Below are 20,991 nucleotides of genomic sequence, written 5' to 3'. Positions count from 1 at the left end.
AGTCATTGGAGGCTGTGACATTGAGCAGCCACTTGCACATGTAAGCAGCCACTTGCACATGTAAGCAGACTTCGCTTTTGCACTTGGGCCGTGCTTTCTAGTATCTATATTTGGGACTCGGGACAATGCAACCTGGGCCATTCGGATTCTCTGAATCCTGCATGTGTGGTCGCTGGTTCGGCAACACCCCATTACATATTACATATTACTCCTGAAAGCATTGCTCTGCCCCGTGGGATGCCAGTTACTTGTAGATCTTTTCCTTCTGAAGTTTATTTAATTTGAAGTCGAAACATGAATAACCTTACAAAGGGCTGATCTGCTTGCACTTTGCGTGGAAGAAATGTGACATATAGTATACAGATGCGCTAGTAGTACTGGACATATTTTATATTGGAGCCATATTGGTTCCATAAGAACTCATGCTCCAAGCAAGCAAGATTTTATAATGGAGAGATGCCCAACTCCAATAGCCACCGAGTTGTGTAGAAGCTCAATCCAATCTAGCCCCCTCATTGTTATGTCCAAATGAAGCTAAACAGAATTGGGATGCCAAATGAAGCTAAACAGCGAAGGGATTGAAACCCCGGCATGGAAGGGGGTTGATTGGAGGGTTGGGGATCAACCAAATGCCCCCTTGGGTTCATTCTCCCTTGATTTTTGCTTAGAAGGTGTGAAACGGAGCCTGAGGGGAGGAGATGAAAGAGTGACTGGATTGCTTCCCTCCTAGTCCTAGTGTGGACATTCCAATTATTATAAAATTTCTCAACAGAAAGAAGAATAAATGTTAGCATGGTAAATTTACCTTTAATTTTCTAGCACTTGAAAAGGTGAATATTCAATGGAGGAAGTGGAGCACAGGAAAGCGAGTTTTTATTATATAATTTGTTGATAAGCAAGCATGGATACATGATGTAGGTCATGGCTGAATACAATTTATCAGAGCAAATCAGACATACTTTCCATTTGTTGTGGAGAGAGAGAGAGAGAGAGAGAGAGAGTTACAGCTAGAGTTTCATCTATTTTTCCCTTTTTGGGCCTAGAAGCCTTGTACTTCCTGTTTGCTGTATATTCGTACATAACCATATTTAATAGAAAAGGAAAAAAATAGGTAGGGGGCTCCTGTTGCCCACCTGTTAAAAAACACACACATACTTTCCATTGTAACCTGAGGTCAATAATTGAGCACAAATATAACATTCGTCTTCTTATTATGGCCTTTTCTTCTCAGGATGAAAAGGGAACTTTTTAGGCAAGAAAATTTCTCTAAGAATCATCAATTGTTACATTACAAGCATCACCAAACTGGTTGCTCATTTTGGGTATCTTCTATAGTTACGGAGTTCAAAGACACATGCTTCAACATACACCCTCCGTCCTAGAAAAAGTGATGTTCTTGGATTTTTCAGACAGATTAGTGGAGAAGAGAAACGTCCTTAATACCCTTAGTATGTCACACATGATTCCCTTAAAAGAAAGGGATGTCGCATGGTTTACTTCCTAATTAACATGCGATGCATGCAAGCATGCAAAAATTCGAGGCAGACAACAATCAGTAGCGCATCTCAATTGGTAATTTGGCGTCGGATTTGTGGGCCAACAACGTGTCTAAAACTCGGAACATCATTTTTTCTGGGACAAATTTTAAATCACAGAACATCACTTTTTGTTGGGACGGATGGAGTACTGCATAAGAATTCCGACAAGTGAAATATTAACATGCCAACCTGAGCCTGTGCAATCTGGCGACAGAAAGAGAGGAGGGTGAGAGAGACAACGGCAAAGAAGAGAAATAGATGGCAAAGGACTTGACTGTTGCGCTGCATGCTGGTGCTTTACGGGCCAAAGCCCACTGCTACTGCTTTGCGGGCTTGAAAGGATCTAGATGACTAAAGGAGGATTTGAATAGCCTATAAAAAATTCTTCTACAAAAGCACAAGAGTAAAGCAAAGTTGATTAGTATAACAAACGACCCTAATGGCAACTATAAACTCTAGCTCTGCTTCACCCAAGCAATCGCCTACACAATTGCTAGCAATGGTTTCTAATCTATATTAAAACACCACACAAGAGCTACCAGCAACTAACTACACTAGAGAGCAACTAACAACTAGTTACTACTAACAAGAACAACTAGCTAGCAACTACCACACATGTAATATTATATATATATATATATATATATATATATATATATATATATATATATATATATATATATATATATATATATATATATATATATATATATATACAAGTGTGAGTAGTAGCAAACCATCAAGAGAAAGAGAGATCAAACACAATGATTTATCACCATGGTTCGGTTGCTTGCCGGCCACATAAGTCCACGTTGTGGCGACGATTCGTGGGCTCACTAGTGTGACAAGCTAGATCCACAACTTGGGTGCCACAAGAATCAAGCACGAGGAGCACTCCAACTAGTCACAAGCATTCCACTATAGTTTCTCTTCACGATCCCCTATGGGGATGAAAGATCCTTATTTGGTTTTGGTAATTGAGTGACAACCTAGGTGGACTAATTGTGTTTAATATGAGATACACATGTGATTAGTCCATAGGTACATCATGTGTGAGCAACCTTTGCCATGGAGGTGAAATGGCTTGGAGATGTTGCAAAGCTCACACATGTGATGAAGGAGCTCACTGCATATGAAACATGACATGAAGTCATGTGATCAAGGTGGAGAAGATCAAGACAAGACTTGGCTCGATGGACCGGTTGCAAATGTGAAGGACAAGTTGAGTGATGACTTGGCACCGATGGACCAAAGCAACTGTCACACCCAATTTTAAGGATAAAATTGAATGCACTAACTCATGTGTGCCTAGGGATCAGTCACACACACAAGCTGACAAATTATAAAAGAGTATCATCACAGTGTATCTTACATCACGATAATAACATAACTTAGTCTTACACATCACAGCGGAAAATAAAAGACAACTCTCTCTCGTGGAACACCATCACAGGGAAGGTCAACTGGTTTACCACAAGCCTAATAATCCTTAGGAAACTCCTCATACCCGTTGTCATCTGTTACCATCTGGGATTTTTATCCAAATATAGAAAGTAAACAAGAGTAAGTACTTCCCGTACTTAACAAGATAACATGGGGTTATGTAGCTCAAAAAGGATGACACAGGTTTACTGCAGTTAGCACTTTTAGTAAGTCCAGATTTTATTAACAAGTATAATCAAGTTATGCTTAAGCTCCCATTTATACCCACATAATCAGATATCAGAACCATTTGCATCATAGTATCATCGTATACCATCATAAATGTACCACAATGAGTAACCATTTATTCTGTGAGTTTTCCAGGCCGCTCGTGACCGTGAGCACGGCTGTTATAACAGTTTGTAACCCTCTGCAGAGGTGGTGCACATTCACCGCGAGTCATGATTCCCATATGCCCGGGTTAATTACTCCCATGTCACTGCCAAGATGAGCGGGCAGGGTACACTATGAAGCCATTTCATAGGTTTCTCTAACAAGTTAGGGCCGCTAGGTTTCCTCGGCAGGCAGATGTAGGAACCCCCTTTTCCTATGGCACATATCCATCGCGGCTATACACACAGGAACAGAGGCAACCCTATACCCAACATGGCAAGCCCCTTTTGCGCCATAAAGGTAACCTCTAATAAGCTAGAAAAGATCCTATTACTGAGCTAAAGTCAGAGCCATATGACTCTCACAGTTGCACTGTCAGTCCCAGCTTTTGCCGATAGATAAGTCCTTATGGAGGGCCGAGAACAACATGATCGAAAGTCATTTGCTCCTTCGCCCTATGGATCAGTTGTTATAAAACATGTTTTACCTTTAGTCCCATAGAACCATTAACCATTGTATAGACCATGTTCAATTAGAGCACTAGCAATCTACCCATATGCAATTAACCCAAAGGAGTCAAGGGAACATGTCATCAAATAACTAGGATGTCCTTAAGGTTATCAAATTTAGACACATGCACATGAGTGAATGATTAAAGTGAATAGGACATCAAGGTAGGCCCATGCTATACTTGCCTTGGTTCACAAACTCCTATTGATCCTGCTGGTCTTCGAAGAACTCTAGATCTCCAACGTTCTCCTCATCGTCTGAACACGACCAACACGGCAACACACAACATTCCAGGAACATTCATGCAAAGCAAACAATCCTATAGTTAGAACAGTACACCAACAGTATAGAAAACAAGATAAAATGTTTATGAAAAGAATCTACGTCTCGCTACGATCACGTCAACGCGAAGTTCACGAAAATCGGAGCTAAAACGCGAAAGTTATGAATTAAACGGGTTTTCCTATAGTACTTTATTTAATTAAACCTAACCATGAAATTTAAAAGTTGCAAAATTGATTAACAGTGGTACTAACATGTAGATTATGAAATTACGAAGCTAACGCAATTTGAACGGATCAATTCGGAGCTAAAACGAAGTTTTTATGAGCAAAACAAATCTAGTGGCATTTATGTAAATACTGAAAACGTATTTTGGACTAAAATAGTGTACTTTATGCTTTCAAAATGAGAAAGCGTACTGTGGAAACTGCGCTAGGGATGGCGGGTTAGGACTTAGAAAAACCTAGGGTCTCTAAGCAAAATTGCCAGGGTGAAAGGGTATTGGCCATTCTGGGCCGTCGATCAATCAAGGGACTGCCTGGATTAGAGAGGGGAAGAGAGAGAGGGAGACGCCGGCCGGAACAGTGGCCCGACGGCGGCGCTGCCATGGCTGACGGCAAGAACCTCGCTGGCGTACGGGAAACAAGGCCTAGAAGCCTCGGTTTGCGCATCTGAGAACACCGGGGGATAAAGGGGGTGAAGGAGACCTCGGCCAGGCCGAGAATGGGGCCGGTGGACGCGGTTGGCGCGGTGGTCACCATGGCCGGTGGCCGAAGCTCGCGGGCGCACGCAAAACGGCCACTAGAAGCCATGAAACGAGAAATAAACAGCACGAGGAGAGAGAGGGGAGAACAGTGAAGCTCACAGCGGGGAGAAACGGGGTTGACGGCGGCTCAGAGACAGCGGTTCACGCGGAGGGGCGGATGGCGGATCCCGGCGACCTCGGTGCTGCAGTTTGCAGCTTCCTCGTGCACGGGCGGGGCGCGAAATTGGAATGGGGAGAGCAGCAGGGGGAGTGAGGAAGGACTCGGCACCCTTTTATAGAGGCCGGGGCGTGGGGGGGTGCTCCCATGATGCAAGGTGGGCGCAACGGTGGTTTCGGCATGGACCCGGCGCGATGGTTACGGGAGGAGGGAGATGACACCGATAGGTGGGGCCAGGTTGGCAGCAACAGAGAGCGGGGCGGAGGCACGCGGCAACGGCTGCCTGGCCGAGCTGGGCCGGCGTGTTGCTGGGCCACGCGAGCCAGGGCGCGGTCGGTTGCGTGCGCAAGGAAGGAGGGGAGCTGGGCCGGCGGCTGCCAGGGAAATGGCCTGCAGGCCGAAAGTGAGGAAGAGATGGAGAGAAAAGAAGAAATTCTTTTTCTTTTTATTTTTAGAGTTTTTCAAAAGTATTTTTCAAATGGATTTGAATTCTTGTTTTCAAATTTGGTCAAACCAATCATCCCAAGAATGAATTTGCAGCAGCATGCATGCATAAAGAGGTTACTAACCTTATAATTGATTTTAATTCCATAAAACTATTATTTCCCTAGGTTCAATGCTCACAAAAATTGCTTAAATAAATTAATTTGGCTATTTAGAAAATGAAAATTTTTAGGGTGTGACAACAACGGTGAAGAGCAAGTGAAGTCAAGATCGATGAATCAATACTGTCACGTGATGATACGAAGTGTGTAAGGAAAATGGACCCTTGACCCATTTACTTTGGATTTTGGTGTTTGATGACCAACACAACCAAATTGGACTAATGAATTTGCAAGTGTTTGTTTTGTAGTCCAATAGGGTGCAAGACATGACTTGGACGAAGGCGACATGATGATCTGATGATCAACACCTCAAGCAAGACCTTAGAAGCACAAGAAAAGACTCAAGATGTCAAGCAAAGTCCAAGCATGAAGATAGGAACCAAGCCGTGCGCAAGATCACAAAGAAACAAGCTCGCAGAGGCGACCGGACGCTGGACCGGACACTGGAAGCGCGACCGGACGCTGGACCGGTGGCTCGGCAGACAGGCGACCGGACGCAAGGACCGGACGCTGGCGGCAACCGACCGGACGCAGGAACGCAGCGTCCGATCGAGTACAGAGAGGTTCCAGGCACGCGAAACTGCGACCGGACGCGTCCGGTGGTAGGCGACCGGACGCTGGCAGCGTCCGATCGGTAGTTCGCGGCTACAACGGTCGGGACGACCGGACGCGTCCGGTCAGGACGATTCAGCGTCCGGTCAGTAGCAGATTTGCGGGAGTTCGACCCCAACGGCTACTTTCTCAGTGGGGCTTATAAATACAACCCCCAACCGGCCATTTGAGGTGTGTGGAGCTGAGGAAACATATCAAGAGTGTTGATACACCATTTGAGTGATCTCCACATGCATAGTGCTTAGTGTTTTATTAGGTGATTAGCATAAGCGCTTTGCGAAGTGCTTAGGTTGATTAGACCACCGCTTATGCACTTGCTCTACGTGTTTGCCTAGTGTTTAAGTGAGGTTTGCATACCTCTTGCCACCCCGTGCTTGTGAGCACAAGTGTTGTACATCGGAGGGGCTTGAAGTCTTGCGAGATCACACCAACCGCGTTTGTGGTGTGGCCGCCACCGTGTACCGGAGGGAACAAGGCCCGCGGCGTTTTGGCCGGAAGCTTGATAGTGAAGACGGCGGGGAGCATCCGGGAGAGGCTTGCTGAGAGGCACATCGGAGACCCACTTGCGCGTGGGGAAGGCCTGAGGCTATCCACGGAGTTACCCGACCGGGAGCTTGGCCCTTGCGAGGGATTCCTTGCAAGGGGCTCCAACGAGGACTAGGGGGAAGCTTGCGCGCTTCTCGATACCTCGGTAAAAATATCGGAGTCGTCGACGGGAGTTTGCATATCTCTACCTTGCTCTTTAAGCTTCCGCATTTACATTGATCATATTATTATCATTTGCGGTAGAGATAGCAACACACTAGCAAAACCGTAGTTGCACATCTAGATAGATTATCTTTTGCATAGGTTTTGCTAGAGGTAGAAAAAGAGGCCATAGCTTAGAGTTAGATTTTTAAGTTGCCTAATTCACCCCCCTCTTAGGCGTCCACATGTCCTACAAGTGGTATCAGAGCCGGTTGGCTCATATTTGGATCTTTGGCTTAACCGCCGTTGAGCCGACGCTATTGTAGAGTGGTTGGGATGGATACCGCTAGGCCTCCACAATTTGACGGCACTAACTTCCCATACTATAAAGCTAGAATGGCTTGCCACCTTGAGGCGATTGATTTGGGTGTATGGAGAGTCACTCATGACGGGATGAAACCCATCAAGAATCCCGAAAAACCCACAAAGAGTGATGAAAAAGAAATGCATTTTAATGCTAGAGCTAAGAATTGCTTGTTTGAATCATTTAGCATGGATGTGTTTAACCAAGTGTTCACCTTAAATACGGCACATGAAATTTGGTTAAAACTTCAAGAGCTCCATGATGGTACAAGTAATGTCCGTGAGCAAAAACATTGTCTAGCTAAGCAAAATTATGATTCCTTTGCTATGAATGATGATGAGCTTGTTCGTGATATGTATTCTCGATTGAATCTAATTATCAATGAGCTCCATTCAATAGGATTATTAAAGCTAGATGATGCAGACATCGTGAGGAAGATCATCTCTGTTCTACCACAAAAGAAATATGCAAGCATCATCACCATCCTTCACAACATGGAGAACTTGAGCACCATGACCCCAGGCATTGTCATTGGCAAGCTAGTGGCATTTGAAATGTCACGTAAGATGGGTCAAGGAGAAGCATCTTCATCAAGCAAAGGCAAAGCTCTCGCTTGTAGCGAAAAGAAAAAGATGAAGGGCAAGAAAGTTGAGTCAAGCTCAAGCTCAAGCTCCTCAAGTGAAGAAGAAGAAGATGAGGATGATGATGATGATGAACAAGAATCAAGTGATGATGATCAATCTTCCTCCTCCACCTCCGACCTTGATGAAGAATCAATCAAATTAATCAACAAGGTGGAGAAGATGATCCAAAGGCTCAATGTCAAGGGTGTGCCCATCCAAATTCAAGATCTCATTTTCACCAATCAAAGAAATGAGCAAAGAAAGAGAGGATGCTACGGATGCGGCGAGATGGGGCACTTTGTGGAAGTTTGTCCAAACAAGCCCACACCCAAGACAAAGAAGAAGGCGTGCAAAAACAAAGCCCTCACAACAATAAGGTCATGGGATGATTCTTCAAGTGAAGAAGAAAACCATCACAAAAGGTGAGGTCATAAGCACTCATCATCAAGCTCTTCTCGTGTGTGCCTTATGGCACGAGGTAACAAAAGCTCATCCTCTAGTGAGAGTGATAGTGATGATGACTTGCCTTCTTACAATACAATTGTGCAACAAAATCTTAAATATGCTAAAGTTTGCACTAGTCAACAAAAGAAGCTCAAAACTTTAAAAGAAGAGCTAGGTAGTTCACAAGAAGCATACAAGAATTTGCTTGAACAATATGAAAACTTTGCAAATCTCAATGTTGAACTATCTACTAAAATTGAGCAACTTGAGGCTAGTGCAACAACAAGTGCATGCACAATTAACGATAAGCAACTTGAAAAGAAAAATGAAAAATTAAAAGAAAAGTTAGCTATCTCACAAAAAGATTATCAAAGTTTGCTTGCTAAAATGGAAATCATGTGCAAACATTGTGATGAGCTAACTAATAAAGTTGCTAATCTTGAGGCCGTCAATTTAACCTCCACCAAGGCATCTAAAAGAAATGACATAATTAAAAAGGATGCCTCTACTTCTTGCAATGATTTATATTTAGACTCACCCTTGTGCAACCAAGCTTGTGTTGAGAAAGTGATTGTAGATACATGCACACAAGAGGTTGTAAAGGAGAATGAGCAACTCAAGCAAGAAGTAGTTCGCCTCACCAAGGACTTGACTCAAGTGAAAGGCAAGGCGAAGCAAACCCAACTTCATCAAGATAACACCGTCAAGGGAGTGAAGAAGCTTGATGAAGGACAAACCGTGGTTTGCTACGTGTGCCACAAGGAAGGTCACAAGTCCTATGAGTGCAAGGTGAAGAATGAAGGAGGAGCAAAGATGAAGGAGAAAAAGCAAACAAGCAAGCTCTCCAACACCTACACCAACAAGGTGGACAAGAAGACCTCCACACCTTATCTCTTGAAGAAGAAAAAAAATGACAAGGTGGTGGCCATCAAGGTGAACAAGCAAGCCAACAAAGGGGTCAAACGCTTTTGGGTGCCAAAGGAAATCATTTCAAACATGAAGAGCACCAAGAAGGTTTGGATCCCGAAAGGGAAGTGAGAAGTCCGTCGGACCTCGGGGAATTTGGAGACTTGGCAAAGTAGGGGTGCATTTCATGGGGTGCATCAAGATGGACAAAGAAATTGCCAAGTGGGTTAGTGAATACTATGGACCCAAATTCCCCTTCCCATGTTAGGTAACTAGATGTTATTACTTTTTAATTGGTACATCTTGCAATTAGATTTTCATACAATTGGTATCTTTAAGCATCTTGTTACTCTTCATACCTAGGGTTGCATTTGCATGCTTATATCTTTTGTCATGCATACACTAGGTATTTCATATGGTAGGCTTGCTCGGTCTCATTTGTAACCCTTGGAGCAAACCTACATGGTTGAAAATTGCTTAGGAGCACGGCACATAGCTTGTCTTACTATTGTTTATCTAATATGTGCCAAAGTCCAAATTGTAGATAATTTTCTCCCAAATATCATCTTTCAAGTGGTATTTTGACTCCAAAATCAATTGTGCATGAGTACTACAAGTATTCCATGTCTCCATGCACAAATTTAGGGGGAGGATCATCTACAAAATGGATGCTTTGAGACTAATACCTTTTTGAAGTTTATCATGTGTGTAGTAGTCTCAGTGCAAGGAAAATGGAGTCCCCGAAGAGAAGCATCGTTCTTCAATTGGCATCATCATATTGATTTCATTTCATTTTTATATGCTTTCTCCATGCATTATATAGATTAAACTCTCTTGTGCAAAATATTGCTAAATATGCATATGCTTTGCTTTCTACCATATGTATGCATATATTTAGGGGGAGCTTAGTCTATATAATGCGAGAGTCAAATTTTGTGATCCATTTCTCTCTATACACAAAGGATCATGAAATTTGACCCTCCCTTGTGCTACTAATGTCTTCCTTTTTAGTGTTTGATGCCAAAGGGGGAGAATTTGAAGGACCAAAGGCAAGCATCAAGTTGATGTCTACAAGTTGTAATGGTCCGAGAAAGGGAGGAAAGTGAATTATGGATTAGTCTATGTAATGGGAGAATTTTTTTTAGAAAGATAGGCTTTAATCCATAATATCACATGGGGACATTTGCAAGGGCAAGACATGCTTTTTGAGTAAAGTTTTAATTGGTATCTATCAATTAGTATCATATAACCTTGCCCTTTGCATTGCATCCTAGCAAGTAGATAATGTTTAAATTTAAAATTTTTTATCATTTGCTTGCTTTGGTAGTGTTGTCATCAATCACCAAAAAGGGGGAGATTGTAAGGAAAATAGACCCTTGACCCATTTACTTTGGATTTTGGTGTTTGATGACCAACACAACCAAATTGGACTAATGAATTTGCAAGTGTTTGTTTTGTAGTCCAATAGGGTGCAAGACGTGACTTGGACGAAGGCGACATGATGATCTGATGATCAACACCTCAAGCAAGACCTTAGAAGCACAAGAAAAGACTCAAGATGTCAAGCAAAGTCCAAGCATGAAGATAGGAACCAAGCCGTGCGCAAGATCACGAAGAAACGAGCTCGCAGAGGCGACCGGACGCTGGACCGGATGCTGGAAGCGCGACTGGACGCTGGACCGGTGGCTCGGCAGACAGGCGACCGGACGCTGGCGGCAACCGACCGGACGCAGGAACGCAGCGTCCGATCGAGTACAGAGAGGTTCCAGGCGCGCGAAACTACGACCGGACGCGTCCGGTGGCAGGCGACCGGACGCTGGCAGCGTCCGATCGGTAGTTCGCGGCTACAATGGTCGGGACGACCGGACGCGTCCGGTCAGGACGATTCAGCATCCGGTCAGTAGCAGATTTGCGGGAGTTCGACCCCAACGGCTAGTTTCTCAGTGGGGCTTATAAATACAACCCCCAACCGGCCATTTGAGGTGTGTGGAGCTGAGGAAACATATCAAGAGTGTTGATACACCATTTGAGTGATCTCCACATGCATAGTGCTTAGTGTTTTATTAGGTGATTAGCATAAGTGCTTTGCGAAGTGCTTAGGTTGATTAGACCACCGCTTATGCGCTTGCTCTACGTGTTTGCCTAGTGTTTAAGTGAGGTTTGCATACCTCTTGCCACCCCGTGCTTGTGAGCACAAGTGTTGTACATCGGAGGGGCTTGAAGTCTTGCGAGATCACACCAACCGCGTTTGTGGTGTGGCCGCCACCGTGTACCGGAGGGAACAAGGCCCACGGCGTTTCGGCCGGAAGCTTGATAGTGAAGACGGCGGGGAGCATCCGGGAGAGGCTTGCCGGGAGGCACATCGGAGACCCACTTGCGCGTGGGGAAGGCCCGAGGCTATCCACGGAGTTACCCGACCGGGAGCTTGGCCCTTGCGAGGGATTCCTTGCGAGGGGCTCCAACGAGGACTAGGGGGAAGCTTGCGCGCTTCTCGATACCTCGGTAAAAATACCGGAGTCGTCGATGGGAGTTTGCATATTTCTACCTTGCTCTTTAAGCTTCCGCATTTACATTGATCATATTATTATCATTTGCGGTAGAGATAGCAACACACTAGCAAAACCGTAGTTGCACATCTAGATAGATTATCTTTTGCATAGGTTTTGCTAGAGGTAGAAAAAGAGGCCATAGCTTAGAGTTAGATTTTTAAGTTGCCTAATTCACCCCCCCCTCTTAGGCGTCCACGTGTCCTACAAAGTGGATCATATCATTTGGTGATTGGTTGGTGCATGTGTTGCATCAACAATGGAGGAGATGGAATGAAATGCGTAAGGCAAAGGTATAACCTAAGGTATTTTATTTCACCGGTCATAGGCATGTAGAGAAGTTGATAACTGAATTTAGGATAGATGGCCATACTATCAAGAGGGGGCAAACTTGTTTGCATATCGGTCATTTAGTGCCACTTGAGCGATCTAACTTTGCGACGTTGCTAGGATCGAGTGGCGTGGTGAATTGAGTGACTAATCCTTTGAATTTTTTTTGTGAAAATGCTGACACACTTGCACTTGGTGGTGTTGGCAGATTTGCAAAGGAGAACTTGTTGGAGTTGAATTGGATCAACTTGGAGAAGAGAGAGGTGTTTTTCGGTGTACTCTGAACTATAGGATGGCTCTTGATTTGAAATTCTGCATTGATCCATTGTGCTTTGGATCAAATATGCAAGTGTGTTGTGTATCCCTCTGAATAAGCTTTCCAAAATGTCCAAGATCATCAAAATCAGAGTTCGAAGCTAAGAGTTATAGCCATTTTAGCGCTGAAAGGTCTGTGACCGGACTCTACGACCGGACGCATCTGATCAGTACCAGCGAGTCCGGTTGAGAGTCTAGTCAATGTTTTTAACGTGTCCAGGAATGACCGTACGCACGGAGAGTCCGGTCAGTGATGACCTGACGTGTCCGGTCATCAAAAGAGCTCTCTGAAACCTTTCTAGAAGTGACCAGACTCTAGGAGAGTCGAGTCCGGTCATAGGAGAAAAGGGAGTCAGGTCAGTTGTGCAGAGGCGTGTTGGTGACTGGACTCGGCCTCGGCGTGTCCGGTTGCTGGACCTAGGCGCATCCGGTTGCTGGAGTATGCGCGTGCGGGAGCTAGCCGTTGGCGAGCAACGGTCATCTTCGAACGGCTAGTACACGTGGCGCACGAGAAGCGACTGGACTCTACCACCGGACTCTAGACAGGACTCTAGGGTGAGTCCGGTCAGCGAGTCCGATCAGTACGTAGAAATCAGGATGAAGGGGGTAACGGCTATTTTAGCCCTTGGGGCTATTAAAGGAGTGTGTGGCCGGCCTTGGCATATGCTTGGCACCCTTGGGACTTGGTGTCCATGCTTGCGGAGTGCTAGGAGAGCCTCTAACTCACTTGTGCTTGCAATAGTGTGAATCGATTGTGAGTGAGTGATTCTAGTGTGATTGCATTGTGAGATTGCATCGAGTGGCACTAGGTGATTGAGTTGCAAGCTGGTGGTGCTTGTTACACTTGGAGGTTGCCACCTCCTAGATGCCTTGGTGGCTTGTGACTTCGTTGAAGCACGTGAGAAGATTGTGCGGTGCTCCAAAGGAGGATTTGTGAGGGGGATTCTGCTCACCCCGCGGGGATCGTAAAGAGCAACTCTAGTAGAGTGTGTCATTGAGCTACCCTCACTTTTGGGGTTGGTTCTTATAGTACCCGACGTGCAGGCTTGGCGGGTGATGCCAATTAGCCACCGAACCACCAAGTGAGCAGTCGACACAACGGGGACTAGCGTGTTGGCAAGCACGTGAACCTTAAGATAAAATCACCGTGTCATCCTTATCTTCCCGTTGGTTTGCATCTCCTTTACACAAGCTTAAAATTACTTTCATATACATTGTACTTGTGTAGCTGCTCTTGTAATTAGTTGACTTGTGTAGTTGGCTAGTTACCTTCTTGCTTGTGTAGTATAGAAGTAGCTCCCTTGCGTGGCTAATTTGGTTTGAGTAACCTTGTTAGTCACATTTCTTAGTTTATGTAGCTAAGTAATTTGCGCTCTATAATTTGGCTTGTGTAGCCTTGTTATTAAGCATTGCTAGTGAGCTTATGAGCTTTGTGCTTTTGCTTACTAGATTGTGTAGGAGCTCCCTCGGTTGTGCAAAGTACTAGTGCATAGGTTTGTGTGACCTTTCTCTAGAATTGTTTAGGTGAGCTCTAGCTAGCCTAACACCTTTGTTGCCTAATTAAGATCTTCATAAGGTGCTTGTGAACTTAGATAGAGAGGTATAGTCTTGGCTAGACCGATAGTCTTATTTCCGCATTTGTTTTGGTTAGCCGATGCATTTAATTTAAGGATTATTCACCCTCCTCTAGTCCGCCATCTCGACCCTATAGGGGATGAGTAGAAGAGCCCCTTACAGTCACTTGATTAGAGGCGACAACAATCACCACCCCTCAATGATCTCCAATCCACCGAGCCATCTAGATGGCAGAAACCACCAAGAGTAACAAGAAAACCAAGGCTCAATCGAAGAACTAGTGCCACTAGATGTAAATCAAGAAAGAAAATGCACTAAATCTGTCTTAATCTTTGGATCAATCACTAGCAAGGGGATGAGTGGAAGTTGTTCTTGATGCTCACACAAGCTATAGGATGCTTAAAATATTAGGAAAACCAAGAGAGAGGTCCAAAGTACTAGCCATCCCATATATATAGACCTCAAGATGGGCAGTCTGCATAGGAACTAGCAGACTGTTCAGCTGATGGTTTTTGCGGCTGATAAGCCGGCTATGGCTGTTTTATTGTGAGAGAAAATATTGTACTATGACTGGTAAGCCAGGCTGATAAGTTCAAGCGAACAGGTTGTAGATTGGTCTAGTGCCTGCCAGACTCCCGCCACCGGACTATAAACTACGTGTATCGCCTGTAGAATTCATAGTCCGATGCCCCATGTTACCACCACTAGACTAATCCGGTAGCTTCGCAACCGCTGGACCATAGAAAACAAGCCATTGGCTCCCCAATGGCTCTAGTGGTGACCCCCTAATGCACCACCAGACCAATCCGGTGTCCACTAGAGTGGTCTAGAAACGTTTTTAGGCCAACAGATTGGTCTGGTGCTTTCACACCCGATCAATCCGGTGAGTACTACGAGAACCCCCTCTGTGAACAATGACCATGCATGGTTCGGTGCCTGCCAGTGCGTGACTACCGGGCCAATCTAGCGGTAAACCCTAGCTAGCTCCGTTAGCACAACCGTTATAGTCTGGTGCTTCTGGCAGGCTAACACCAGACCAATCCAGTGCCTACAAAAGCACTTCCCCAAGCTCCATTTCAAACCCTTCTTCAAATGCACCAACTTCCAAATATTGTGCAACATGACAACAATATCTTTAGCCCTGAGTTAGCATTTTTCAAATATTAGTAAAAGGATTTTCACTTGCATCTCACCACGTCACTAGGTCCAATGCATATGCAAATTTGTTTTACACCTAGTGGCACTTAGATAATTGATTAAGCTTAGTCCCCTCTTAATAGTACAATTATCTATCCTAAACCCGATCATGCACTTTATTGCGTCTCGGCCGGCAAATAAAATCCCTAGCATATATCCCTGCTTTCGACATAGGGTTTTGTTTTCTCTTTCTTCTTTTCAAGTATGAGCTTGCTCCAATTGAATTGATCACCCTTCATTCATGTCCAAGCCTTGCTCACCACCTCACTCTGGACCTAACCTAGCTAATCAACACTTAGCAAAATGTTAGCCCATTAGCTGTCTCAATTACCAATACCAAATCTAGAAATATTTTTACTTAAAAATCTAAAAATCATAGATTTTTTTTCAAAAATCAAATATATTTTTATGTAGAAAAATAATGCAATTAAAAAAATGAAAATCTAGTTTACTCTTAGAAATTTATAGAAAAATTGTTTTAGCTTAGAAAATTATGAAACTACTTTCGGTCTTTTTTAAATGCTATATCTTATGGTGCTTAGCTTGAAATTGTTCAAATATTGATGGACTTATTTTTTTGCTAGTAGAATCCCCTAAAAATGTGTTATTATAAGCGGTTGCACTACCACAACCGTGTTTAAAAAATTAGTTTCAAGGATGGTGGCAGTGCAACACCTGCCACTAAAAATAAGTTTACAGGGACGGTTCTCATATTGCATCTGCCCCCTGGTAATACAATTTTCAGGAGCAGATATCTTAATGGAACCGCCTCTAGAAATGCTTTCCAGGGGCGGTTAGATGCCGGATGCTACAAACACCTACCTTTACGATCGATGGCATAGTAGCGGTTTTTTGAACCGCCCCTGAAGATCGATTTTGATTGACGCTAAAAATTATTTCTGTACTAGTGATCGGAAGTTGGTTGGAAGTTGATCGAAAATTTCGACTTTCTCAGAAAAAACGAGTAGTTTGAGTGAGGACTATATATACTCTTCTCCCAACCATTGCTCACTTCATTTACTGGGACCAAACTTCAGCTAAAGCCGTTGAAGAGAATTCATAAAGCTCCCTCAATTCTCACCTTTTGATTCTAAGTGAGATCTTGCTTTAGATTATGAGAAGGGAATTCGCTAGAAAAGTTAAGATTCACCACTTGAGTTCTTTGCTAAGCCTATGCGGTTTTTGTTTATTATTCTTGGGGCTTTGTCCCTAGCCAGCTAGGTGTTGCCTGGGAGCTCCCAACTTGTGTGGTTTGCACCGGGAGGTTTGTATTCCCTCTACTTTTTTGCGAATGGGAAAATTATTAAACCTCAAGTAACATCCTTACAAGAGAGTGAAGAAACCCACTCTGGAAAACAAGCAAAAAAGGACTGACACTTCCTAGACCTAATGACATACTGCGCCAACTCATGAGATAAATTATTCTAAACTCTGCTAATCTTTACCGTCTCCGGTCTCCATAGTTGGCCACCAACCTCCCACATCTCCTTGATAATTTGCCAAATGGAAGAGCGATGATTTAGGGCCACTTGAGAAAGGATTGGAGGTGAACAGGAGCCCAAGGCATTGGACCTAACTTGACCCAAAGACTAGCCTCATAAGTTGGGTTATCCCACCTTCCATGTTATTCCCCCACCATCAAATTTCAGTGTTGGACTAAGCCTAACAAAGCGATAGGAGAAAAGTTTTACCTAACCCAATTCATCCATCTCCCTTTTGATCACAATCACGTGCTTGTAGGCACCACATTTCCTACAACCACCTTTTGTGTAGTTGTTTTGAAGAAAGGGCTTTTTGACTCCACGCCATTGCAATTTTTCAAGTTTGAAGATACGCCATTACAATTTGTCTATCTGAAAAACTGTCATTATAATTCTATCTTTCCTTCGCCGATGCCATTTTCTACGTCTCCGGTGTACATGGACCTACTGTCATACTAGTAGACGTACATAACTGTGTTTGGACGTCAAAGTCCCAGCCGCCTCCGTTAGAATGAGCCTGCCGTCGTTCTCTGCTATGTCGCCGCCGTCGCGCCGGCTGCCGTAGACGAGCTCCACCTCACGCGATGCCCGCTGCGGACAAGAGCCGCTCCACTCACGCGCAGGCTGCCACGGGCGAGCGCCGCCGCTCCGCCTCCGGCCCCCCTGGGTAGCCGCCAGCACGGGAGAGGTGTGTGTCCTCTCCATCGATGGCGGCCGACAGGCTCCAGGCCGGCGCCGCGCTGGTGCTCCTAGAGGCCGTGCTGCAGCGGCGCGCCGGCAACCCCGCGGAACAGCTTGCCGATTTCTTCGACGCGGCGGCCTTGCTGTGCACGAGGCACGGCGCGGCCCATGTGCGGCGCTGCCTCCGCCGCGTGCACCGCTGCAGCGCGGGGGGCCTGGGGCTGGTGGCGAGCCGCCGCTGCCTCTCCTCCTACGCAACACGGTGCGCCCCGTGCTGGTCCCTTGCTATGACCTGGCGGCGCGGGCACTGTTCTTCTCGCGCATCCGCACACGAGTTCCGGCATGTGCGCATCATGTCAGTCCGAGAAACAGACCAAGAAACTATCTTTCAAACAAAGAAAAAAACAGAGCAAGAAACTTCAGGTTCAGTTCAGTTCATCATGTTATTCAGGCACAGTTTTGTGTTGGATTGGAGCTTTTGTTTTTAACAACAAAAGAGAAGTTGAAACCAGAAACAAAAGAATAGCAAGCCGCAGAGTTCAGGTCCCTGCCTCTTTCTTCAGGGAGCTCTGTGTCTCGCTCATGGGCTGATGAATTTCCTTCTTGGTTTCGCATTTCTGCTGAAGGTTGGAGTTTCTGCCTTGCTGGGACAAAACAAACACGGGAAAAAACCACAAAGAAATTCTTAGATTTTCAGAACGCGATGCCTATATGAAGAATTTCAAAATCACTGCCACCACGCAACCAATAACAGAAGAATTTCCCCGATCGTGAGCATTGCGAAAAGGTAACAAGAACCAAGAAATCTGCAGAGGCGAGCTCGTGTTCGTGCACCCAACCAACCTCTTGGAGCACCTCCGCCTCGCTGAAGGACTGGATGGCTTCGCTGCTCTGACGAAGGGTGCGTGGCCTCCTCTCTTCTCCAGAGCCAGGGTGGTGGAGGTGGCGTCCGTGGCGGATCCGCGCCGTCAGCGGCGCCGTCGCGCTGGGCAACCCCACAGCGGACGCCATCCGCACGTACTCAACAATCGGCGTGAGTTCTCCGCCGGGGCCACCATCGACGACCTCCTCGTCATGTCCATCGGCACGGGGACGCCACTGGCGAGATCCGCATCCTCAATGGCACGACGTCCAACGGCACTGCCGCGGCGTCGCTGCTCTAGTCCTCCAACAAGAGGGCCCGCGGGACACTGACAACCTCGAGGTGCGCGGCTAGGATGGGGTGCTCTAGGACGGCTTCTGGCACCCGGCGAACACCATCCTGTCCAGCAGGGGCGGAGCCATCTGACAGCAATGAATTTGGACAAATTACCTTGTAAACACTGCTTGTGCAAGAGATGATCCTATGATTTTAATAAGATTATTACACTATGACATCAATGACTCAATTTTTTGGATCGCCCCCTGCTGTCCGGGATGCGCATCATCTTGTAGGCCCACCTCGCGCGCAGGCCGTCGAGGGCAAGCGCCGCCATTCCGCCTCGCGCGGTCCTCCGCCGTGGGTGGGCTCATTCTAACTAAGGAGGCCGGGACCTAACGTCCATACGCCATCATTTATGTATACATGAGTGACAGTGGGCCCATGTAGACGGAAGACGTAGAAAATGGCATCAATGGGGAGAGATGGTATTATAATGGCAGTCTCTAAATAGATGAATTGTAATGACGTATCTCTAAACTTAAAAAATTACAATGACGTGAATAAAAAAACCCTTGAAGAAAAGAGGTAGCCCATCGATGACCACCTTGGTGCATGCATACCCGCTTGACGGCCTTCATTGCAATGGCTAGCGATAGTATCACATCACATGACAAATCATGAGGTAAGTAACCAGTCAGGACTCCCCACTACCCCCATGTATAAGGACTTGAGCAACAGACTTGTTCTGACCAAATGGCGGAGTAAGATAACGTTTCCATTTGATCTGTGTCTTCAGGATGGACCTATGGCCTGATTTTTAATTGTACAAGTGGATTTAATTTGGTTCCATACTTTTGTCTCACCTTATATGTTTAGTAAGAATCAAATGATGCCATGAAACATATTTATTCTTCTTATAGGGTGTATGACATCGATGCCATACCAAACATACAAGTCCTTCCAATATATGGCAAACATACTTTAAACAAAAATAACAACTTGTTCCAGAAGACCATAACTCATTGCTTGGAGTCCCGCTATTCTTAGTCTTTCTTTTTTCCTTGGACGGCTTATACAAAAATAATGTGAACCCTGTTATAGAGGTTCTGGTCTTCAATTTGTCCTGCGGTTCCTTGACAATAGAAACAACAGAACATGGTTGTTTGTTTGCGTGCGTGATTCAGAAAAAAAAATGCCGTGGCAGTTGAAAGCATTTGACACATATACGTACTCTGGGATAATAATAAAACTTAAAAGGAAGGTGATGAATTATTTGTTTTACAACATTTTATAGAAGTTAATATAAAGGAATCCATATGCTCTGTAGTCATAAGTGAATGTGTAGTTATATTTAATGATTTTGGATGGAGAAGCGAATAAAATAAAAGTTGTAGATCTCGAAAAGTTATGCAACATTGTAGTGGACAACTTTTTCGTTTGAAATCGACTCCAACGAAAATTATATTTGAATTCTCATATTTGAAATTTGAATTTTTCAAATGACCTCGATCGAGAAATGACCAAAACAGAAGTTATAGATCTCGAAAAGTTATGTAACTTTGCAGTTGACAACTTTTCATTTGAAATCATTTATCTAAAGAAAACTATGGACGAATTTTCTCACATTTGAAATTCAAAATTTTCAAATGACCTTGGATGGAGAAATGGCCAAAACCAAAGTTGTAGATCACAATGAATTATAAAACTTTGTAGTTGACAACTTTTTTATTTGAATTCTTTTAGGGTATCAAATACTTATTTCAAAACCAGATAAAAATAGAATGAGGAGGACGAATATTCCAAATGGACACAAGTGTCTTGCAAGTGGAGTGGTACGAGGATGAACACTCGAAGCCTTAAGTCGTGGGTTCAAGCGCTGTCGGCCGCAAAGTGTGCGAAAAATCATGTGACTTGTATCAAAAAGGGTCTCTCCTAGTATTGAAAAAAAATGTTGCTATTTTTTCATCTTGTTTTTGGGTTTTCTGTGAACCTTATCACTGTTGATTCTTATAGCACCCGATTTTAAGAACAAAACCAGATACGCACCATATATGAGCCCAGGAAGTCAAATCTCAGATATAGCTATAAATAAGGGTAATATCGAAAGACAATGCTCAATATATAACGTACTTAGTATAAAGGATATAACCTTAGACAGCAAACAACGGAAAGACAACTCCGATCTTCGGGTGAAGACTTCAATTCCACAGGGACAACTGAATGGTTGATCGCAAGCCTAATTCCTTCAAACTCTAGTAATCTGGTACCCATCCAGAATTTTTATCTAAATAATTGAAAAATAAAGCAAGCATAAGTACGTGTCGTACTCAACAAATATAACATGGGATTCATGAGGCTCAAATGGCTGACACTGGTTAACTGCGATTAGCTTTTAATTGTAACAATTTTAGCATAG

At 44.5% G+C, this 20,991-nt stretch overlaps 1 pseudogene; it reads left to right on the top strand.

Moving 5' to 3' along the window:
• The first annotated feature begins 5,215 nt into the window (after window positions 1-5,215).
• LOC136510497 (patatin-like protein 3) lies at window positions 5,216-18,708 on the top strand (annotated as a pseudogene).
• Window positions 18,709-20,991: the final 2,283 nt, after the last annotated feature.

Source organism: Miscanthus floridulus, chromosome 16, assembly GCF_019320115.1.
Source record: "Miscanthus floridulus cultivar M001 chromosome 16, ASM1932011v1, whole genome shotgun sequence".
Taxonomy (NCBI): domain Eukaryota; kingdom Viridiplantae; phylum Streptophyta; class Magnoliopsida; order Poales; family Poaceae; genus Miscanthus; species Miscanthus floridulus.
The sequence above is the reverse complement of the archived record's forward strand: the minus strand, read 5'-3'. Positions and strand labels throughout refer to the sequence as shown.